The sequence below is a fragment of the Hemiscyllium ocellatum genome, chromosome 13 (assembly GCF_020745735.1).
Source record: "Hemiscyllium ocellatum isolate sHemOce1 chromosome 13, sHemOce1.pat.X.cur, whole genome shotgun sequence".
In the NCBI taxonomy this organism is placed as follows: Eukaryota; Metazoa; Chordata; class Chondrichthyes; order Orectolobiformes; family Hemiscylliidae; genus Hemiscyllium; species Hemiscyllium ocellatum.
Window position 1 is genome coordinate 1,432,950 of NC_083413.1, and position 25,415 is coordinate 1,458,364.

Genomic DNA, 25,415 nt, shown 5'->3' on the forward strand with positions numbered 1-25,415 from the left:
ACCCCCACACACCCACACCCTCACTCACCCACTCACCCATATCCCCACTCACCCACTCACCCACACCCCCACACACCCACACCCTCACTCACCCACACCCGTACTCACCCACACCCCCACTCACCCACACCCCCACTCACCCCCTCCCCCCCCTCCCCCTCACCCACACCCCCACTCACCCACACCCCCACTCACCCCCTCACCCCCCTCCCCCTCACCCCCACCCCCACTCACCCACACCCCCACTCACCCCCTCACCCCCTCTCCCCCTCACCCACACCCCCACTCACCCACACCCCCACTCACCCCCTCACCCCCCTCCCCCTCACCCCCACCCCCACTCACCCACACCCTCACTCACCCACTCACCCACACCCCCACTCACCCACACTCCCACTCACCCACTCACCCACACCCTCACTCACCCACACCCTCACTCACCCACACCCCTACTCACCCACACTCTCACTCACCCACTCACCCACACCCCCCCACCCACATCCCCACTCACCCACTCACCCACACCCTCACTCACCCACTCACCCACACTCCCACTCACCCACACTCCCACTCACCCACTCACCCACACCCTCACTCACCCACACCCTCACTCACCCACACCCCTACTCACCCACACCCCCACTCACCCACACCCCCACTCACCCCCTCTCCCCCTCACCCACACCCCCACTCACCCCCTCACCCCCTCTCCCCCTCACCCACACCCCCACTCACCCCCTCTCCCCCTCACTCCCTCACCCACTCACCCCCTCACCTTGGTAAGTCATCGAGCTCGACCTTGGAAATATCTGAAGATGCAGCCTCCACTACCTTCTGAGGGAGTGAATTCCAAAAACTCACAGCTCTTCGAGAGAGAAAAGGGAGAGTTTGAAGTTTTGAAGTTATTTCCTAGATGTAAAAACCGAAACAACAGGTTCCGGTTTGTTTCGGGAAATTTAAATTCGTTTCACCGAGACCTGAAATTGACGAAATCCATGCACGTTCAGGAAAAATGACTAAAACACAAGTTTTCATCAAGAATGGCATTTATTTTGCTGAAGCATCTCTTGTATCGAAGAGTTTAGGGATTGTTGTGAATAAATATTGAAGGAAAGAGTCAACGAGTTTTCCAAAATCTCTAGCTCTCCAAGATACAATTTCCACAAGATTTTCGAGATAACAAACGGAAATCCTCAAACTCTCTCTTAAATAATTGAGATCAATTAGATTTTGTCATCCAGAAGGCCTCTAGGAATGTAGTTAGTCTGAAAATTAAAATTACTGTTCATTGCTTTTCTGTTGAATATAAAGGTTAGTTTTATATAGAGCCTTGCCAGATCCAGAAATATCTCAAAATATCGTCACGTGCAATGGATGAAAAAAATTGTTGTACAGGAAAGGCAGTAAACTTGCTAAAATATTTAATTGTAACGGGTTCACAGCTTGCAACACCTCAGTTAATGCTGACAATCTCATTGGAATTGGAATATATATTATATATATATCAATGTTTCATTTGTACATAGTTATGTCTTTTAGGATTAATTTTATTTCTATTCATTGGTCATCATACAAGCTCCTCTGTAACAGTAAATAAAGTTGTCCTCTTCCTTTGACCGAGTCCAGAGCAGGGAATATCAAATTTATTTCACTAATTCGAAAAATGTGGCTACAAGATGGCCCTCTAGCACCACCTCCTGGCCGCACCGATACTGACAGCTTCCCGCGAGTTCAACACAATCTTCTTCACTCGCCCTTTCCAGCAGGTCAGTGACCATCTCTCCCAGAGACCACAATAGAAAAGTACAGAAGGTCAGGCAGCATCCGAGTAGCAGGAGAGCCGACATTTTGGGCATAAGCCTTTCATCATGAATGCTTTTCCAGCTCATTCCTGACGAAGGGCTTACGCCTGAAACGTGGACTCTCCTGCTCCTGGGATGCTGCCTGACCTGCTGTGCCTTTCCAGCACCATTCTCTGGACACTGATCTCCAGTATCTGCAGTCCTCACTTTCTCCCTTTTACAGATACAACAACATCAGTAACATTAGAGAAAGTGAGGACTGCAGACGCTGGAGGACAGAGTCGAGGAGTGTGGCGTGTCGATCGTGAGTCCAGGTTATGAGTGATGGACATTCTGTAGAAGGATCTTTACTCACAACTCATTCGCTTTAAATCTTTCAAACTCAAGATTAAATTTTACAAAATAATTCATCCTAATTTCCAGTGCACAGTCTGTGTTGCTGCTGTCTTCTTTCTATGGGCATTTGTTTCTGCCCCTAACTTCCCAGACCTTATAATCCTTTTTTTCAGACTCCCTCTATGCCTTTGCCCCTTTACTCTGTACAGGCCTGTGCCAGTGTTAACAGCAGGATCAACCTTTTCCCCCCCATCCTCAAATCCAAACTTATCGCCAAAACATTCAGTACCTGCAGATTCAATTATGCTGCAAAAAAAGGTTAATTTTACCTTGTAAATGGCACACAATAAAGGCTGCAAATGTTTGAAACATGCAACTGCTGCCATGATAATTCATTACTTTCCTAGGTTTTGCTGCTTTTATTTCCCTGTTCTGTGTGTGTATAGCTATATTGCAATTACTCTGTACCCATGACACAACACAACAGGGTGGAGGTCTGTGTATGGACCAAGCTGTGCCAATTTGTATAGGATTGTTGATAAATGCATGATAAACATACCACATGATCAGAGTAACTTTTTGCATTTATTTGTTAAATCTGGGTGTCACTGGCTGGGCCAGTATTTATTGCCAATCCTTAGCTGCCCCTTGAGAAGGTGGGGGTGAGTTGCCTTCTTCAACGGCTGCAGTCCATGTGCTGTGTGTAGACGCACAATGCCCCTTAGGGAGGGAATTCCAGGATTTTGATCCAGCAACACTGAGGGAATGGTGATGTATTTCTAAGAGCATTACTTGGAGGTGCCAACTTGGAGGTTGGACTGGGATGGACAATGTTAAAAATCACACAACACCAGGTTATAATCCAACAGGTTTATTTGGAAGCTTTCGGGGCGCTGCTCCTTCATCAGGTGGTTATGGAGGTTATGATCATGCTCACAGAATTTATTGCCAAAGGAGTTCAGCGTCATGGAGATGTCACACACACACACACACACACACACACACACGCCTACATACTCACACACCCATGCAGACCCTCCCTCATACACAAGCTCTCACTCATATGCACACATCTGCATCCCCCACACTCACACCAACACATGCACCCTCTCATATATACCCCATCACACTTACACACACACACACCCAATCATGTGCACTCACACGTGTCGCTCCAACATGCGCACACACATATATGTTTATGGGGTGAATTTGTTTTTGCAGAATTACTTTGTAATTTGCTCAAAAACTGCATGAATCCATGTAAAACTGTAAAACTCTACAGAGGGTTTGTCAGTCTGATATAACATTGGGACACAGACAGACTTCACACCTATTGTTTAAAAAGCTGAGCTAACTTGAGAATGTAATTTAAAAGAGGTACATATTTAGGTACATAAATTAATGTAAAAAATCCTTTATGTACATTTAAAAGATATACGTAAAGGATTTACTTATCAAAGAACAGAAACCAGCATACCCCATTATAAACGATGAAAGCTTCAATCTAAGATGGTTTACTGTATCACATCTCCCTGACACTGGACTCCTTTGGCTATAAATTCTGTGACCTCCACAACCACCTGATGAAGGAGCAGCGCTCCAAAAGCTAGTGCTTCCAAATAAACCTGGTGTTGTGAGATTTTTAACTAAGTCAGGCTCAGAGAGGAACTTGAAAATGGTGGTGTTCCCATGTATCTGCTGCCCTTGTCCTTCTAGAGAGAAGTGGTTGTAGATTTGGAAGATGATATCTGAGGATCTTTGGTGAATTTCTGCAGTGCATCTTATAGATGGTAGACACTGCTGCTACTGAGCATCGATAGGTGATCTTTGTGAATGAGATGCCAATCAAGTGGGCTGTTTTGTCCCGGATGGTGTCAAGTTTCATGAGTGCTTTGGGAGCTGCACCCATCCAGATAAATGGGGGGTATTCCGTCACACTCCTGACTGGTGCCTTTTAGATGAAGATTATGACCTAATGGTATTATCGCTGGACTGTTAGTCCAGAGACCCAGGTAATGTCCTGGGGACCTGGGTTCAAACCCTGCCATTGGCAGGTGGTGGAATTTGAATTCAGTAAATATCTGGATTTAGAATCTAATAATTATGATGAAACTATTGATGATTGTCAGGACAACATCATTTGATGCAGTGAGGCTCGATCGGGAAAGAAACTGCCATCATTATCAGATCTGGCCGACATGTGACTCCAGACCCACAGCAACCTGCTCTCAGGGCAATTAGGGATGGGCAATAAATGCAGGTCTAGCCGGTGACACCCACATCCTCTGAATAAAAAATACCACCCCCACGTTCCAGCAGCTGACGTCCTGCCTTCCTGAGAAGGTACGTCCAGGTCAAGGGAGAAAGCACCGATGTGGTCGATCCTTTTGGGATCTGGACCAGCAAACGGCAGGTCAGATGTAACCCTGAGGGTCGATGCCAGTGGGAACATCCTCCACCCACCCTCCAGCTTCGCACTCGGATGGAGCAGAGGGTACCTGACTTACGCAGGGCAGCCGAAAGTGTGCCGAACCTGTGGGAGGTCAGGCCACATGGCAGCGGATTGTAAGGTGACCGTCTGCCGAAACTGCAAGCAGGAAGGTCACCCGACCAAGGAATGTAAGGAGGCCAAGAACTGTAATCTGTGTGGAGAGGCGGGCCACATGTACAAGGCCTGCCCAAGACGAGGAGCCGCCACCTACGCACAGATGGCTGGAGGTGGCAACACGAGCCATGGACCGCATCAGACCAACAAGGTACCACAAACCAGCAGGGGAACAGTGTCTGGGGGCGCCCAGAAGGAAGGGCAGGCTGTAGTGGAGCAGACGGCAGACAGTGGGGAGGTGCAGCAGCCGATCCAAGCTCCTTCAAGACAGATGGAGGAAATGGAGGAGGATGGAACCAAGGAGGCAGAAGAGTAGATATCTATGAAAAACAGGAAAAGGAAAACCGCCAGGTCCCCAAGACCTCCCAGCAAAGGGGGAAACGGCAGCTGCATGGGGAGGATACAGGCAGCTCTTCAGAGGGTGAGGACGGGCACAAGGAGGGTCATCACCAGAAGAAGAGACAGAGCGCCGCGGGGAGAAAGAAGGGCGGTACCCCCCAAACAGGAAATGACAAACCCTTTGAGGCGACTGATAAAGACCACCTCCCACCAGTTGAAAGCCAGGAGGTACCCACCACCCCACAGCTCCTGGAAACTGGGAGCAGTGACCCTCTGACAGCCCCGCTGTCAGACTCAGAACTGGGCTGTGAGGAACCTGGTCCTAGCCCGATGACACTTGAACGGGGAAATGACCCCAGCGTGGACCCAGACAGCTAACTCAGCCCCGGGAGGGCCCAGCAGTTCGTGTTCACCATGGGGATGCAGACAGTTACCCCAGAGGGGCAGGACCAGCAGCAAACTGTTAAAATGGGGATAAAAATTGCAAGTATCAATGCGCGTAGCATCAAATCTGCTACGCGATGTGTTTCTACGATGGCCTTCCTGGCCAATGTTAAAGCCGATGTCCTGTTTCTGCAGGAGTGTGGGATACTGCACCTCAGCAGCTACAGGAGATGGTCGAGCTTGTGGGCCCATGGGCAGTTAGTTTGATTGGGGGGCAACGATAGCCGCGCCTCCGGCCTGGGTATCCTGCTGCAAGGAAGCAACTTCACCATCTCCGAGGTTAAGGAGGTGGTGGGCGGGTGCCTCCTCGTCGCCGACGTTATGTACAAGAATGCTCCCCTGACACTGATCAATGAGTACGCCCCAGTGGGTAAGAGTGAACGGTTGGCTGTCCTGCAGCAGCTTCCACTGTTTCTGGCTACGTCCAGGCCGGTCATTCTGGCCGGAGACTTCAACTGTATCATTGATGCAGATGGACGATCCGGCGGGGTGTACGGTAAACTGGACGCCACGTCCAGAGCCCTGATGGACGCGGTAAAGATGCCAAGCTGCACGACGTCTTCAGCACCCCTGCAGACGGAGCGCAGCATAGATACACCTGGTCACGGGCAGACGGGTCTATCCACTCGAGGGTAGATTACCTTTTTGTGTCCCGAACGCTCTCGGTCAGATCCACTGACGTCAAGCCGGGGTTCTTCTCTGACCACTGCCTCCTGCTGGCCGACTGTCACCAACAGGACGAGCAGCGGGCTGGTAAGGGAATGTGGAAACGAACACAAAGCTGTTGACCCCGGGAAACATTGAGGAGCTCAAGAGGGACTACACAGGTTGGAGAACCGTGATGCCCCTCTTTGAGTCCCCAGTGGACTGGTGGGAAACAGTAAAAGGGAACATCAAGAGGTTCGTCATCCTCAAAGGTGTTCAGGAGGCGAGAGAGAGGCAGGGAAAACTGTCCCAGCTCCAGGAAAGTATGCAGAACCTGCTCCTGCTGCAGACGATGGGGGTCGATGTCACGGAGAACCTCCAGGAGGTAAAGGGCCAGCAAGCCTCGCTCTTTGCCTCGGAGGCCTCCAAGATAATCTTCCGGTCCAGGGTCCGCTCGGTAGAGCAGGATGAGACGTGCTCATGTTTCTTCTTCCAGAAGGTGCACAAAGAGAGCTCCGTGCTCAGCAGCCTGAAGGAAGAAGACGGCTCGATAACGTCATCTCAGGCTGACGTCATGAGGATCAGTAAATCCTTCTATGCCAGTCTGTACGACTCGAAGCCAACCAACAGCGCGGCCACCCAGTTGTTCCTGACCTCTATCATGGAGGTCCTAGATGACAGAACACGCAAGAGGCTGGACCAGCCGCTATCTCTGGACAAGCTGACCAAGGCCCTCGAGTCCTTCGAAAAGAATAAAACTCCCAGAACGACGGCTTACCAGTCGAGCTCTATTCCGCTCTGTGGGACTTGATTGGCCAGGACCTGCTGGAGGTGTATGTCAGTATGCTTCGGGCAGGTACCATGAGTGAATCCATGAGGAAAGGCATCATCACCCTCATCTATAAGCGGAAGGGGGAGAGGGAGGAAATCAGAAATTGGAAATCGATCTCACTATTAAACACAGACTACAAAATCTTGTCAAAGGTCATCCCTAACCAGGTCAGGTCTGCTCTGGGAACGGTGATCCACCCTGACCTAACCTGTGCTGTGCCGGGCAGGAAGATCGCTGAGAGTCTCGCACTGCTCAGGGATACGATTGCCTACGTGCAGGACAGAGGGGTGGACACCTGCCTTGATCAGCCTGGACCAGGAGAAAGCCTTTAACAGGATATCACACAGGTATATGAGAGATGTTCTCTCCAAAATGGGCTTTGAGGATGGAATCTGTAGTTGGATCAGACTGCTCTACACCAACATCGTCAGTGCAGTCTCAATCAATGGGTAGGAATCAGATAGCTTCCCAGTCAGATCTGGAGTCAGGCAGGGCTGCCCTCTCTCTCCTGCCTTGTTTGTGTGCTGCATAGAGCCATTTGCCGAGTCCATCAGGAAGGATGCGAGCCTGAGAGGGGTGACTATTCCTGGCAGCGGGGGCCTACAGGTTCAGGCCTCCCTGTACATGGATGACGTCGCTGTTTTCTGCCCGGATCTGCTGTCCGTGCGCAGACTCCTGTGCATCTGTGACCAGTTCGAACGGGCCTCGGGGGCCAAGGTAAACCGAGGCAAGAGTGAGGCCATGCTCTTCGGGAACTGGGCCGACCACTCCTCGATCCCCTTCACCGTCAGGACTGACCACCTGAAGGTGCTGGGTATTTGGTTCGGGGGGGGGGGGGGGGGGCTGGGGCGTGCGCCAAGTCTTGGGAGGAGCGTATCAGTAAAGTGAGGCAGAAACTGGGCAGATGGAGGCTACGGTCGCTCTCCATCGCGGGAAAAAAACCTGGTCATCAGGTGTGAGGCACTGTCATTGCTGTTATACGTGGCACAGGTCTGGCCTAATCCCAGAACCTGCACCGCTGCAGTCACCCGGGCCATCTTCCAGTTTATATGGAGATCAAAGATGGACCGGGTCCGAAGGAACTCGATGTGTAAAGATCTGGGCAACGGGGAAAAAATACACCCAATGCCACCCTCACCTTGATGGCCACCTTTGTGTGTGGCTGCATCAAGCTGTGCGTGGATCCCCGGTACGCAAACACCAAGTGTCACTCCGTACTGAGGTTCTACCTGTCCCCGGTGTTGCGAAGGATGGGCCTGGCCTCGCTGCCACGGAACGCTCCGAGTAGTTGGACCATTCCGTATCACCTGTCCTCCGTGGAGAAGTTTATGAAGAAAAACACCTTTGACCACAAGTCCATCAGGAAGTGGTCAGCACGTAGTGTCCTTGAGACCTTTTGGGAAAAGGAGAGGGCGGATCCTATCGAGTGGTTCCCTGAGTAGACTGTCAAAGCAATTTGGCAGAATGCCTCACAGCCAGAACTTTCCAACAAGCACCAAGACATGGCTTGGTTGGTGGTGAGAAGGGCTCTGTCTGTGAGATCCTTTATGCACGCCCGGACTCTCAGCCGCACCACACGCTGCCCTCGAAGTGGCTGCTGGGGGGGACGAGACTGTCACACACCTCCTTCTGGAATGTGCCTATGCAGAGGAAGTCTGGAGAGGAATGCAGTGGTATTTGTTGAGGTTCGTCCCGAGCAGCGCCGTGACGCTGGACTCCGTGCTCTACGGCCTGTTCCCCGGGACGCACACCGAGACGAGCATCAACTGCGCCTGGAGGATCATCAACTCGGTGAAGGACGCTCTCTGGGCGGTCCGAAACCTGTTGATCTTCCAGCTGAAGGAGTTGACCCCGACTGAGTGTTGCAGACTGGCACATTCCAAGGTCCAGGACTATGTGTTGAGGGACTCGCTGAAGCTTGGGGCAGCTGCCGCCAAGGCGCGGTGGGGAAAGACCACCGTGTAAGGTCTGCCTGCCTAAGAACAGGGAGCCCCACTGAGTAATCGGGCTCCGCCGACGCCTCAGCTAAATACCTGGACGGTCAATGTGCAGACTTGTAGATACGAATGATTAATTCTGATCTCTGTATAGAAAGAAATGGAATGTATACGTATGTATGGCATCACCAGTTTTGTAGATATCAAAATAATTTTATGAATAAAGTATATTTTTGAAATAAAAAAAATAAAAACTAGAAAGCTGGCGAGCAGGTTGTAAAAGTCCACTAACCACACACACTTTCTGACAGATAAAAACAAAAATTGCAAATGCTGGAAATCAGAAACAAATACCAAACTTGGCAGTATCTGTGGAGTGAAAGCAGAGTTAATGTTTCAGGTTGAGTGACTCTTCTGAAGAGGTTTTTCTAACAGTTTTTGGTTTTGACAACAAACATCAAGCAGTTTATTTTTGTTTAGTGCTTGACTCTACACCTCTTCTGGATATGATGAAGGGCTTTTGTCCGAAACGTCGATTCTCCTGCTCCTCGGATGCTGCCTGACCTGCTGTGCTTTTCCAGCACCACTCTGATCTAGACTCTGGTTTCCAGCACCTGCAGTCCTGGTTTTCACTTCTTCTGGATATGCCCACCTTGAAGAAGTTCTGCTCCTCTCTCTGAAAGGATTTCAGTTCTAATCTTTTTTTCTTGTTTACCTTAATTACTTCTCATTGATGCTCCTGCTGTTTAATGTGATATTTGCCAAAACTCACTTCCACAGCCACATCACATTCTTCAGTGACTACTTTTCTGGGTCCAGGCCACTCTCTGGCTGCTGTCTCCATTTGTTCTGCACAGTGCAATTTATGTTTTACTTTGCCCCCTGTATTGACATGAATTTGTACCTTTTCGACATGTCACACTTGTAACAGGGACAGGCTGGAATTCAATAACAGGCCCCATCATAAATCGGGGATCAAAATCTCTGCAATATATACACAGTGGGCATTTCTGGTTCCTTTCAATGTAAAAATAATTTTACACATTCAATGTAAGGTTGTTAACAAAAGAAGGCTCCAAATTGTAAGAGAATGATTGGGATGTATTGTATATTCGTAAGTACACAAGAACTAGGAGCAGGAGCAGCCATTTCAGCCCTGGTGCCTGTGGCACCATTCAGTGTTATAATGTCTGATCTAGCCCTTGGTTTTAGATTAGATTCCCTACAATGTGGAAACAGGCCCATTGACCCAACAAGACCACACCGGCGAACAACCCACCCAGACCCATTCCCCTACTCCCTACTAATGCACCTGTCACTATGGGGCAATTTCCTATGGCCAATTCACCTGACTCGCACATCTTTGGACTGTGGGCGGAAACCCATGCAGGCGCGGGCAGAATCTGCAAACTCCACACAGACAGTTACCCGTGGCTGGAATTGAATCTGTGAGGCAGCAGTGCTAACCACTGAACCACTGGGGCAACCCAAGAGTAACCCACCCAGACCTATGCCCCTATTACACTACATTTATCCCTGACGAGTGCACATAACCTACACATCCCTGAGTCCCCTAACATAATTGACCTCTTGGAACCTGACATACCCCTCATTGCATTACAGCCAGTCTTGGTATCAGAAACTTGGCTGTTTGTGCTACATTCCCCTGAGAATCCATCATCCCCTACGCTTTCCAAAACAGCATACCTGTTTGAAATGGGGGTACCCATAGAAGATTTCTGCACTGCCTGCCTACCTCTCCTAACCTGCCTGGAGTTAACCCATCTATGTGACTCTATCTGTGGCTTTTCTCCCTTCCTATAACTGCCAAACATGACATTCCCTTGCTGTTGTAAATTCCTCATTGCCTCTAACTCCTCTCCAACTGATCCATTCTATCTGATAGGATTTGCAACCAATGGCATTTATTGCAGATATAATCCCCAGTAACACGTAAACTCTCCCTAAACTCCCACATCCGACAAGAAGAGTCTGTCATGTTATTAAAGGCCATTTTTGCTTCTTCCAATCCATGGTGGCACAGTCTTATTCCTCTACACTGTTCCAGGCTAACTTAATACTTATGACTTAAGAGACAGATCTCAATAAAACACACAATCAAGAAAGAACCCACTGTACTCACTATTGTAAATTTACAGCAAGGCTACACTTCAAATCATACCCTTATCTGACTCTGTGCTGTGACCTCTCCCAAACAGGTTCCTCCAAGATCAGTTGTGAAATTCACTGTTTGTTAATTTTCCCAGACACACTCCAATATCCAGTGATACATGAATTTAAACAGCAAAGGCAGTAACTGTGCAGGTTCACTGCTGTGTCAGTTAGCACTGTGGGTTTCTCTCTCTCTCTCCTTTACTGACCATGTGCTTCCTTTGTCTGTCCTTTTCCCTTTTAAAACTGCTGTTGTTTTGACATTTTTTCTCCAAAGTTCCAAAACAATGTAGCAGCATATAAACCAGGAATCGCTGCTCCTGGAATTCGAGGAAGTCACCTCCAGCACCTAAAATACCTCAAAAAGGAGCAGCTGTTACAGCCAGAAAGATTTCCCGTCCTCCATCTTGGATTGCATCAAACTCAACTCCGTGCCTTGATGTTATTCAGGTTGTGCTTACTAATTGATCTCCAAGCCAGTTTCCACCCATTACCAATGACCTTATATTCAGAGCATTTACCCCCATGACAAAACTCTTGCTATCCTGCTAGAGAGTCTTCACGCTCGAAATGGAAGTTCTGAAAGAGTCTCACAGAGTCAGAGAGATGTCCAGCACGGAAACAGTCCCATTCAGTCTAACCCGTCCATGATGACCAAATATCCAAAACTAACCTAGTCCCATTTACTAGCACTTGGCCCATATCACTCTAAACCCTTCCTATTCATATACCCATCCAGATACCTTTTAAATATTGTAAATGTACCAGTTTCCACTACTTCCTCTGGCAGCTCATTCAATACATGTACCATCCTCTGTGTGAAAAAGTTGCCCTTTAGATCCCTTTTATATCTTTCCACTCCCTAAACCAATTCCCTCCAGTTCTAGACTCACCTACTCCAGAGAAAAGACCTTGTCTATTTACCCTATCCATGCCCCTCATGATTTTATAAACCTCTATAAGGTCAACCCTTAGCCTCTGATGTTCCAGGGAAAACAGCCCCAGCCTGTTCAACCTCTCCCTGTAGCTCAAATCCTCCAATCTGGCAACATCCTTGTAAATCTTTTCTGAACCCTTTCAAATTTCACAACATCTTTCCTAGAGAAGTTTTCAGACCTTACCATTAAGTGTGTATATCCTGCCCTGATTTATCCTTCCAAAGTGCAGCACTTCACAGTTAACTAAGTTAAATTTCATCTGCCACTCCTTGGCCCATTAGTCCATCTGATCTGGATCTTGTTGTAGTCTGAGGTAACATTCTTCACTGTCCACTATACTTCCAATTTTGATGTCATCTGCAAACTGACTAACTATATCTCCTATATTCAATCAAAATTATTTATATAAATAATGAAAAGTAGTGGACCCAGCACCGATCCTTGTGGCACACCGATCCTTCAGGCCTCCAGTCTGAAAAACAACCCTACACCACCGTCTACTTTTGAGCCAGTTCTGTATCCAAACAGCTAATTGTCCATGGATTCCATGTCATCTAACCTTGCTAACCAACCTACCACGAGGAACCTTGGCAAATGCCTTACTGAAGTCCATATTTGAATTTGAATGGAATTGATTGTCCTGTGTACTGAGGCACAGTGAAAAGCTTTGTCTTGCGAGCAATACAGGCAGATCACAGAGTTAAGTGGCATAGATAGTAAATAATAGGGAAACAGCAACAAAAACAAAAACACAGGTACAGGTGAATGTTAAGAGTTTGTGAGTCCATTCAGTAATCTAACAACAGTCGGGTGGAAACTGTTCCTAAACCGGCTGGTGCGTGTGTTCAGGCTTCTGTACCTTCTCCCCGATGGATGAGGTTGGAGAAAAACATTGCCAGGGTGGGATGGATCTTTGAGAATGCTGGCGGCCTTTCCTTGACAGCGGGCCTGGTAGATGGATTCTATAGATGGGAGGGTGGCCTTTGTGATTGTCCGGGCTGAGTTCCCCACTCTCTGTAACCGTCTCCGGTCTTGAATGGTACAGTTGCCATACCAGGTAGTGATACATCCAGACAGAATGCTCTCGATGGTGCACCTATAAAAGTTGGCAAGGGTATTCACCATCATGCCAAATTTCCTCAGCTGCCTGAGGAAGAAGAGATGTTGTTGGGCCTTTGTAACCAGTGCGTCCACATGAAGAGCCCAAGAAAGCTTGTTGTGGATGACCACTCCCAGGAGCTTGACACTCTCCACTCGTTCCACCCCAGTGCTGTTAATGTGTAGGGGGGTATGAGTAACATCCCGCTGAAAGTCAATAATGAGTTCCTTGGTTTTGCCGGCATTGAGAGCTCGGTTGTTCTCAGTGCACCATTTTTCCAGGGCTTCCACCTCCCATCTGTAGTCTGTTTCATCGCCATCTGAGATTTGACCGACTATAGTGGTATCAGCGAACTTGTAAATGGCATTAGTCTGGTATTTGGCGACGCAGTCATGGGTATACAGTGAGTGTACAGTGAGTAGGGGGCTGTGTACGCACCCCTGCGGGGGGGGGGGCGGGGGGGGTGCGTCCAGTGTTAGAACTTAGAACATAGAAAAGTACAGCACAGAACAGGCCCTTTGGCTCACGATGTTGTGACGAGGGTTAATTCCAATGTAAAATAAAATAACCTAACCTACATATCCCTCAACTCGTTGCTATCCATGTGCATGTCCAGCAGGCACTTAAATGTCCCCAATGACTCTGCTTCCACCACCACAGCTGGCAACGCATTCCATGCATTCACAACTCTCTGCGTAAAGAACCTACCTCTGATGTATCCTCTATACCTTCCTCCTAATATCTTAAAACTATAACCTCCATCCCAGTCAATCCTGCCCTGGGGAAAAGTCTCTGGTTATTGACTCTATCCATGCCTCTCATTACCTTGTACACCTCGATCAGGTCTCCTCTCTTCCTCCTTCTCTCCAGAGAGAAAAACCCGAGCTTATTCAACCTTTCTTCATAAGGCAAGCCCTCCAGTCCAGGCAGCATCCTGGTAAACCTTCTTTGCACCCTCTGCAGAGCCTCTGTATCTTTCCTATAGGAGGGCACCCAGAACTGGACACAATATTCCAAGTGTGGTCTCACCAGGGACTTGTAGAGCTGCAGCAAAACCTCGCGGCTCTTAAACTCGATTCCGTTAATGAACACCAGAACACAATATGCTTTCTTGACAACCCTATCCACTTGGGTGGGAACTTTGAGGGATCTATGTACTTGCACACCCAGATCCCTCTGTTCCTCCACACTGCCAAGAATCCTGTCTTTAATCCTATATTCAGCATTCAGATTTGACCTTCCAAATTACATCACTTCGCATTTGTCCAGGTTGAACTCCATCTGTCATTTCTCAGCCCAGCTCTGCATCCTGTCTATGCCGCACTGCAGTTGTCCTCGATACTATCAGCAGCACCTCTAACCTTTGTGTCATCCGCAAATTTGCTAACCCACCCCCAACCTCCTCATCCAAGCCATTTATAAAAATTACAAAGAGCAGAGGCCTGAGAACAGAGCCCTGTGGGACACCACTCAACACTGACCTCCAGGCAGAATACTTTCCATCTACAACCACTCTCTGCCTTCTGTCAGCCAGCCAATTCTGAATCCAGATAGCCAAATCTCCCTGTATCCCATACTTCCTGACTTTATGAATGAGTCTATCCATGCCTCTCATTACCTTGTATACCTCGATCAGGTCAACTCTCTTCGTCCTTCTCTCCAGAGAGAAACATCCGAGCTTAGTCAACCTTATTGAATGCCTTGCTGAAGTCCATATACACCACATCCACTGCTCGACGTTTGTCAACCTGTCTTGTCACCTCCTGAAAGAACTCAATAAGATTTGTGAAGCATGACCTGCCCCTCACAAAGCCATGCTGACTGCCTTTAATCACACTATGCTTTTCCAAATAGTCATAAATCTTATCCCTCAGAATTCTTTCCAAAACCTTGCTGACCACAGGCGTAAGACTGACTGGTCAGTAATTGCCAGGGATTTCCCTATTACCCTTCTTGAAACGAAGAACAACATTCGCCTCCTTCCAATCCTCCAGTACGACTCCCATGGAGAGTGAGGAAGCAAAGATCCTCGCCAGCGGCTTAGCAACCTCCTTTCTCGCTTCCCGGTGCAGCCTGGGATAAATCTGGTCTGGCCCTGGGGAATTATCAATCTTAATGTTTACCAAAATTTCAAGCTCATCAACACCATCATTCTTGATCTGCACGAGCCTATTTCTCAGCTCCTCAGCGTTCTCATTCAGTGTTGAGTGCTAGTGACAATGAAATATTGTCCCCATTCTTCACTGATTGTGGCCTGTGGGTCAGGAAACTGAGGATCCAGTTGCAGAGAGTGGGGCTTAGTCCGAGATCAGCCCGAAGTCGTGGTCCACATTGGCACCAACGACATAGGTAGGAAAAGGGATGAGGATGTTAGGCAGGCTTTCAGGGAGCTAGGTCGGAATCTCAGAATTAGAACAAACAGAGTTGTTGTCTCTGGTTTGTTACCCGTGCCACGTGATAGAGAGTCGATGAATAGGGAGAGAGAACAGTTAAATGCGTGGCTACAGGGATGGTGCAGGAGGGAGGGATTCCGGTTTCTGGACAACTGGGGTTCTTTCTGGGAAGGTGGGACCTCTATAAACAGGATGGTCTACACCTGAACCTGAGGGGCACCAGTATCCTTCGGGGGAGGTTCGCTAGTGCTCTTTCGGGGTGTTTAAACTAACTCTGCAGGGGCATGGGAACCTAGACTGTAGCTTTAGGGTGCAGGACCTGGAGTGTAGAGAGGTTAGGAACATGGCATCAATCTCGAAGGAGGGTGCCTGTAAACAGGAAGGTGGCTTGAAGTGTGTATACTTCAATGCGAGAAGTATACGAAATAAGGTAGGTGAACTTGCAGCGTGGGTTGGTACTTGGGAGTTCGATGTTGTGGCTATTACGGAGACATGGATAGAACAGGGACAAGATTGGTCGTTGCAGGTTCCAGGGTTTAAATGTTTTAGTAGGGTCAGAGGTGGGGGTAAAAGAGGGGGAGGTGTGGCATTGCTTGTCAAAGATAGTATTACAGCAGTGGAAAGGACGATGGATGAAGACTCGCCATCTGAGGTAGTTTGGGCTGAGCTTAGAAATAGGAAAGGTGAGGTCACCCTGTTAGGAGTTTTCTACAGGCCTCCTAATAGTCCGAGAGATGCAGAAGAAAGGATTGCGAGGATGATTCAGGAGAAGAGTGAAAGAAATTGGGTGGTTGTTATGGGGGACTTTAACTTTCCAGATATTGACTGGGAAAGCTATAGCTCGAGTACGTTAGATGGGTCGGTGTTTGTCCAATGTGTGCAGGAGGGTTTCCTGACACAATATGTAGACAGGCCAACAAGAGGTGAGGCCATACTGGATTTGGTTCTGGGTAATGAACCAGGCCAGGTGTTAGAATTGGAGGTAGGTGAGCACTTTGGGGACAGTGACCACAATTCGGTGACTTTTACTCTAGTGATGGAGAGGGATAAGTGTGCACTGCAGGGCAAGAGTTATAGCTGGGGGCAGGGAAATTATGATGCGGTGAGGCATGACTTAGGATGCGTGGATTGGAAAAGTAGGCTTCAAGGGAAGGGTGCAATCGATATGTGGAGCTTGTTCAAGGAACAACTACGGAGTGTCCTTGATAAGTATGTACCTGTCAGGCAGGGAAGAAAGAGTCGTGTGAGGGAGCCGTGGTTTAATAAGGAATTGGAATCCCTTGTTATAGGGAAGAGGGCGGCCTATGTAAAGATGAGGCGTGAACGTTCAATTGGGGCGATTGAGAGTTATAAGGTAGCCATGAAGGATCTAAAGAGAGAGCTAAGAGCAGCGAGAAGGGGACATGAAAAGTCCTTGGTTGCTAGGATTAGGGAAAACCCAAAGGCTTTCTATAGGTATGTCAAGAATAAAAGGATGACTAGGGTAGGAATAGGTCCCGTCAAGGATAGTAGTGGGAAGTTGCGTGTGGAGGCTGAAGAAATTGGGGAGACACTGAATGAATACTTTTCGTCAGTATTCACTCAGGAACAGGACATTGTTGCTGATGTGAATATTGAGTCACAATTAATTAGAATGGATGGCATTGAAGTATGTAGGGAAGAGGTGTCGGAAATTCTGGAAAGGGTGAATGTAGATAAGTCCCCTGGGCCTGATGGCATTGATCTGAGGATTCTCTGGTAAGCAAGGGAGGAGATTGCAGAGCCATTGGCCTTCATTTTTATGTCCTTGTTGTCTACAGGAATAGTGCCAGAAGACTGGAGGATAGCAAATGTGGTTCCCTTGTTCAAGAAGGGGAGTAGGGATAACCCTAGTAACTATAGGCCGGTGAGTCTCACTTCTGTTGTGGGCAAAGTTTTAGAGAGAATTGTAAGGGATAGGATTTATGAACATCTGGATAGGAATAATGTGATCAAGGATAGTCAGCATGGTTTTGTGAAGGGCCAGTCATGCCTCACTAACCTTATTGAATTCTTTGAGAAGATGACTAAGGAGGTGGACGAGGGTAAAGAGGTTGATGTGGTGTATATGGATTTTAGTAAGGCATTTGATAAGGTTCCCCATGGTAGGCTACTGCAAAAAATACGGAGGTATGGCATTGAGGGGGAGTTGGAGGTTTGGATTAGGAATTGGCTGGCTGGAAGAAGACAGAGGGTAGTAGTTGATGGTAAAGGTTCATCTTGGAGTGCAGTTACCAGCGGTGTTCCGTAAGGATCTGTTTTGGGACCATTGCTGTTTGTCATTTTTATAAATGACCTGGAGGAGGGGCTAGAAGGTTGGGTGAGCAAGTTTGCGGATGATACGAAAATCGGTGGAGTTGTTGACAGTGAGGAAGATGTGGCAGGTTACAGCGGGATATAGGTAAGTTGCAGAGCTGGGCAGATAGGTGGCAAATGGAGTTCAATGTCGCTAAGTGTGAAGTGATTCACTTTGGTAAGAATAACAAGAAGATGGAGTATTGGGCTAATGGTCAGATACTTGGTAGTGTGGATGAGCAGAGGGATCTTGGTGTCCATGTACACAGATCTCTGAAAGTTGCCACCCAGGTAAATAGTGCTGTGAAGAAGGCATATGGTGTACTGGCTTTTATTGGTAGAGGAATTGAGTTCCGGAGTCCTGAGGTCATGTTGCAGTTGTATAAGACTCTGGTGCGGCCTCATCTGGAGTATTGTGTGCAGTTTTGGTTGCCATACTATCGGAAGGATGTGGAGGCACTGGAACGGGTGCAGAGGAGGTTTACCAGGATGTTGCCTGGTATGGTAGGAAGATCTTTTGAGGAAAGGCTGAGGCACTTGGGGCTGTTTTCATTGGAGAAAAGAAGGTTTGGGGTGACTTGATAGAGGTGTACAAGATGATTAGGGGTTTAGATAGGGTTGACAATGAGAACCTTTTTCCATGTATGGAGTCAGATATTACGTGGGGGCATAGCTTTAAATTAAGGGGTGGTAGGTATAGGACAGATGTTAGGGGTAGATTCTTTACTCAGCGAGTCCTGAGTTCATGGAATGCCCTGCCAGTAACAGTGGTGGACTCTCCCGCTTTATGGGCATTTAAATGGGCATTGGATAGGCATATGGAGGAAAGTGGGCTAGTGTAGGTTAGGTGGGCCTGGATCGACGCAACATGGAGGGCTGAAGGGCCTGTACTGCACTGTATTTTTCTATGTTCTATGTTCTATCACTAAGTTTAGTAATCAGTCTCGAGGGGATAACAATGTTGAAGGGTGAACTGTAGTCAGTGAGTAGGATTCTTATGTTGTTGTTCTTGGTGTCAAGATGTTCTGGGGAGGAGTGAAGGGCAAGTGATACGGCATCTGACGTGGATCTGTTGGTCCAATGGGCAAAGTGGAGGGGGTCAAGAGTAGTGGGGAGGCTGGAGTTGATTAATGCCATGACCAGCCTTTCAAAGCACTTCATGACCACCGAAGTTAGGGCCACTGGGTGGTAGTCACTGAGACATACTGCATGAGCTCCTTAGGCACAGGGATGATGTTGGCCTCTTGAAACAGGCAGGGGCAGTGCCCTGCTGCAGGGAGAGGGTGAAGATGTCCAAGAAGATCTCTGCCAGTTGATCTGCACATGCTCTGAGTACACGGCCTGGTACTCCATCTGGTCCCATCACTTTCCTTGGATTCACACAAAGGAAAACTGATCTGACCTCTGATGCAGTGATTGTTGGGATAGGTTCGTCAGGACTTGTCAGAATAGGTGTTACCTCTCCACTAAAATACTGCTCAAAGCGAGCATAGAAGGCCATATAGATGAAGTACACTGCTCTGCCCTCATAGAGACAAACTCGTCCATGCTGATGAAATATCCCAAACTAATCTAGTCCCATTTGCCAGCACCCAGCCTATATCCCTCTAAACCCTTCCTATTCATACACCCATCCAGATGCCTTTTAAATGTTGTAATTGTACCAGCCTCCACCACTTCCTCTGGCAGCTCATTCCATACACGCACCACCCTTTGTGTGAAAAGGCTGCACCTTCTTCCCTATTAAGTCTTTCCCTCTACCTTAAACCTTTGACCTCTAGTTTTGGACTCCCCCACCCTGTTGAAAAGATGATACTTATTCACCCTATCCATACCCCTCATGATTTATAGATAAACCTCTATATAAACCTCAGCCTCCAATGCTCCAGGGAAAACAGCCATGAGATCATTAGACATAGGAGCAGAAATTAGGCCATTCAGCCCATCGGGTCTGCTCCACCATTCTATCATGGCTGATAGTTTCTCAACTCCATTCTCCCACTTATTCCCATAACCCTTGATCCCCTTGACAATCAAGAACCTCTCTGTCTCAGTCTTAAGTACACTCAACGACCTGGCCTCTACAGCCTTCTGTGGCAATGAATTCCATTGATTCTCCATTCTCTGGCTGACTATGTTTCTCCTTATCTTTGTTCTAAAAGGTCTTCCCTTTACTCTAAGGCTGTGCCCTTGGGTCCTATTCTCTCCTAACAATGGAAATATGTTCCCAGCATCCACTCTGTCCAGGCCATTCAGTATTCTGTATGGTTCAATTAGATCCCCCCCTCATCCTTCTAAGCTCAATCGAGTATAGACGCAGAGTCATCAAGTGTTCCGCATATGATAAGCTGTTCATTCCTGGGACCACTCTTGTGAACCTCCTCTCAACACGCTCCACGGCCACAACTTCATTCCTGAGATATGGGGCCCAAAACTGCACACAATACTCCAAATGAGGTCTGATCAGGGCCTTACAGAACAGCAGAAGTACATCCCTGCTTTTATATTCGAGTCCTCTTGAAATGAATGCAATCATTGGATTTGCCTTCCTAACTACTGACTTAATGTGCAAGTTTACCTTGAGGGGAATCCTGGACTAGAACTCCCAAGTCTCTTTGCACTTCAGATTTCTGAATTTCCTCCCCATTTAGAAAATAGTCCATGCCTCTATTCTTCCGACCAAAGTGCATGACCTCACACTTTCCCACATTGTATTCCATCTGCCACTTCTTTGCCGACTCTCCTAACCTGTCCAAACCCTTCTACAGCCTCCCTACCTCCTCAATGCTACCTGTCCCTCTACCTGTCTTTGTATTATTTGCAAGCATAGCCAGGATGCCCTCAGTTCCTTCATTTAGATCATTAATGTACAAGGTGAAAATTTGTAGTCCCAACACTGACCCTTGCGGAACAACACTTGTCAATGGCTGCCATCCTGAGAAGGACTCTTTTATCCCCACTCTCTGCTTTCCGCCAGACAGCCAAGCTTCTATCCTTACCTGTGAACTATGGGCCCTTAGCTTACACAGTAGCATCCTGTGTGGCACCTTATCAAAGGCCTTCTTGAAGTTCAGGTAGATAACATCCATTGGCTCTCCTTGGTCAAATCTGCTCATTACTTCCTCAAAGAATTCTAGCAGATTTATCAGGCATGACCCTCCCCTTGAAGAAACCTTGCTGACTTTGCCCTATTTTACCATGCACTTCCAACTATTCAGAAATCTCATCTGTCACAATGGATTCCAGGATCTTACCCATGACCAAGGTTAGGCTAATCAGCCTGTAATTTTCCATCTTCTGCCTTACTCCCTTTTTAAACAGGGGTACAATAGCCCACAGTAGGCAATTGCAGAAAATACAGAGGCATGGGATTGAGGGTGATTTGATGGGTTGGAGCAGAAGTTGGCTAGCTGTAAGAAGACAGAGGGTGGTGGTTGATGGGAAATGCTCATCCTGCAGTTCAGTTACTAGTGGGGTACCATAAGGATCTATTTTGTGGCCACTGCTGTTTGTCATTTTTCTAAATGACCTAGATGAGGGAATAGAAAGATGGGTTATCATATAAATTTGAGGATGACACTAAAGCCGATGAAGTTGTGGACAGTGCAAAAGGATGTTGCATGTTACAGAGGGACATAGATAAGCTGCAGAGCTGGGCTGAGAGGTGGCAAATGGAGTTTAATGCGGAAAAGTGTGAGGTGATTCACTTTGCAAGGAGGAACAGGAATAAAGAGTACTAGACTAATCATAAGATTCTTGGCTGTGTAGATGAGCAGAGAGATTTCATTGTCCATGTATATAGATCCCTGAAAGTTGCCACCCAGGTTGATAGGGTTGGTAAGAGACATACGGTGGGTTAGCCTTTATTGGTAGAGGGATTGAGTTTTGGAGCCATGAGGTCATGCTGCAGCTGTACAAAACTCTGGTGCGGCCGCACTTGGAGTATTACATATAGTTCTGGACAGCACATTATAGGAAGGATGTGGAAACATTTGGAAGGGTTCAGAGGAGATTTACCGAGATGTTGCCTGGTATGGGTGGAAGGTCTTATGAGGAAAGACTGAGGGACTAGAAACTGTTTTCACTAGAGACAAGAATGTTGAGAGGTGACTTAATAGGCACATAAGATAATCAGATGGTTAGATAGGGTGGACAGTGAGAGCCTTTTCTCTCAGATTGTGATGGCCAGCACGAGGGGACAGAGCTCATGGACAGATGTCAGAGGTAGGTTGTTTACTCTGAGAGTAGTAGGGGTGTTGAACACACTGCCTGCAACAGTTTTAGACTCACCAACTTTAAGGGCATTTAAATGGTCATTAGACTGCTATGTGGATAGCATAAGCTTCAGATTGGCTTCACAGGTCGATGCAACAGCAAGAATTGAAGGGCCTGTACTGCGCTGGATGTTCTATGTGTTATGTTAGCAATTTTCCAATCCTCTGGGACCCTGCCTGATTCTGGTGATTCCTGAAAGATTACCACTAACGTCTCCACGATCTCTTCAGCTATCTCTCTTGGAACTCTGGGATGTAATCCTCCCGGTCCATGTGATTTACCCACCTTCAGGCCATTCAGGTCTTCTAGCACTTTCTCCTTGGTGATGGCTCCCAAACTCTGCCCCCTCACTCTCTTGAACTTTTGGGAAATTACTCATGTCCTCCACTGTGAAAACTGATGCAAAGTAATTATTCAGTTCCTCAGCCTTTTCCTTGTTCCCCTCTACTATCATTTTCCAGTGGCCCAATGTTCACTTTTGCCTCTCTTTTGCCCTTTATATATCTAGAGAAACAATTACTGTCTTCCTTTATATTACTGGTTAGCTTACCCTCATATTTTATCTTCTCCCTCCTTATTTCTTTTCTTGTTGCCCTCTGTTGGTCTTTGTGAGCTTCCCAATCCTCTGGTTTCCCCCGGCCCTTCACCACATTATGTTCTTCCTCTTTTGCTTTTATTCTATCCCTGACTTCCCTAGTCAGCCATGGTTGCTCATCCTCCCTGTACCATACTTCTTTTTCCTCGGAATGAATCTCTGCTGTGTCTCCGGAATTATTCCCAGAACTCTTGCCATTGCTGTTCCATTGTCTTTCCTGCTAGGCTCCTCCCCCAGTCAATTCTACCCAGCTCCTCCCTCATGCCTCTGTAGTTGCCTTTATTCAGCTGTAATACTGTTACCTCTGATTATATCTTCTCCCTTTCAAATTGCCGGGTAAATTTGATCATGGTATGATCACTGTTTCCTAAGGGTTCCTTCACCTTAAGCTCCTTTATCAAATCTGCCTCCTTGCACAACACTAAATCCAGTATTTAGTTCCCTATTGGGCTCCACCACAAGATGCTTGAAAAAGCCATGTCATAGATATTCCACAAATTCCTTTTTTGCAAACCACTACCTACCTGATTTTCCCAGTTCACCTGCATATTGAAATCCCCCATGATCATGGTAACTTTGCCTTCCGTACACATGAATTAGAGTTAGAATCCTTACAGTGTGAAAACAGACCCAACAATTCCACACTAACCCTCCGAAGGGTTTCCCACCGAAACGCGTTCTCCATTACTCTACGTTATTCCTGACTAATTCACCTAAGTTACACATCCCTGAACACGATGGGCGATTTAGCATGGCCAATTCCTCTAACCTGCACATCCTTGGACTGTGGGAGGAAATCCACGAAGACACAGGAAGAATGTGAAAACTCCACACAGTCGGTTGAGGCTAGAATTGAACTCGGGTCCCTGGAGCTGTGAGGCAGCAGCGCTAACCACTGAGCCACCGTGTCATCCCAAACCTTTTCTATCTCCTGGTGCAGCCGACTACTGTTTGGAAGCCAAACTATAGTTTTTATTTAATCTTTGCAGTTCCTCAATTCTACTCACACAGATTCAACACTATCTGACCCTACTTTCTTACTAATAAGGCAACCCCACTGCCTCTGTCCACCTGCCTATGTTTTCAATAGGATGTATATCTTTAAGTATTCAGCTCCCATTCCTGATCCCCTTGTCTTTTTGATGACCACCATGCCATACCTGCCAATTTCGATCTGCGCCATAAGCTCATTTACCCTTCAAGTTTATATTAACCATCCCTCTTCTCATTGTCATTCCAGTATACTTAAAGTCTGATTGTTAACACTTCCCAGACATTCTCTCCTATTTGTTATTCAGCCTCTCCCTATAGTTCAAACCATCCAAACCTGGCAACATCCTTGTAAATCTTTTCTGAACCCTTTCAAATTTCACAACACCCTTCCTATAGCAAGGAGACAGGAACTGCACACAATATTCCAAAATTGGCCTAACCAATGTCTGTATAGCCACAAAATGACGCTGCAACTCCTGCAATACTCTGACCAATAAAGGAAAGCATGCCAAATGCCTTCTTCACTATCTTCTCCACCTGCAACTCCACTTTCAAGGAGCTATGGACCCGCACTCCATGGTATATTTGTTCAGCAACACTCCCTCAGACCTTACCTTCAAGTATATACATTCTGCCCTGATTTACCTTTCCACAATGCAGCCTGTCTCATTTATCTGAATTAAACTCCATCTGCCACTCCTTAGCCTGTGTGCCCATCTGATCAAGTTCCTGTTGTAGTCTGGGGTAACTCTGCTGTTCTTGAGTGACTTGTGTGTGTCCACATTTTCCACCACATTTTCATTCAAAAAGTCAGGAAGTATGGGGTACAGGGAGATTTGGCTATCTGGATTCAGAATTGGCTGGTTGACAGAAGGCAGAGAGTGGTTGTAGATGGAAAGTATTCTGCCTGGAGATCTGTATTGAGTGGGGTCCTGCAGGGCTGTGTTCTTGGGCTTCTGCTCTTTGTAGATTTTATAAATGACTTGGACGAGGAGGTTGAGGGGTGGGTTAGTAAATTTGCAGATGACACAAAGGCTGGAGGTGTCATCGATAGTATAGAGGCTACTGCAGGCTGCAGTGAGACATAGACAGGATGCAGAGCTGGGCTGAGAAATGGCAGATGGAGTTCAACCTGGGTAAATGCAAAGTGGTGCATTTTGGAAGGTTGAACATGAATGCTGAATATAGGATTAAAGACAGGATTCTTGGCAGTGTGGAGGAACAGAGTGATCTGGGTGTGTAAGTACATAGATCTCTCAAAGTTGTCACCCAAGTGGATAGGGTTGTTAAGAAATCATAAGATGTTTTGACTTTCATTAACTTGAGGATCGAGTTTAAGAGCCGCGAGGTGAGACCACACTTGGAATATTGTGTCCAGTTCTGGTCGCCCTACTGTAGGAAAGATACAGAGGCTTTGGAGAGGGTGCAAAGAAGGTTTACCAGGATGCGCCTGGACTGGAGGGCTTGCCTTATGAAGAAAGATTGAATAAGCTCGGACTTTTCTCTCTGGAGAGAAGGAGGAAGAGAGGAGACCTGATCCAGGTGCACAAATTAATGAAAGGAATAGATAGAGTCAATAGCCAGAGACTTTTCCCCAGGACAGGATTGACTGGTATGAGGGGTCATAGTCTAAAGATATTAGAAGGCAGGTATAAATGAGATGTCAGAGATAGGTTCTTTATGCAGTGAGCTGT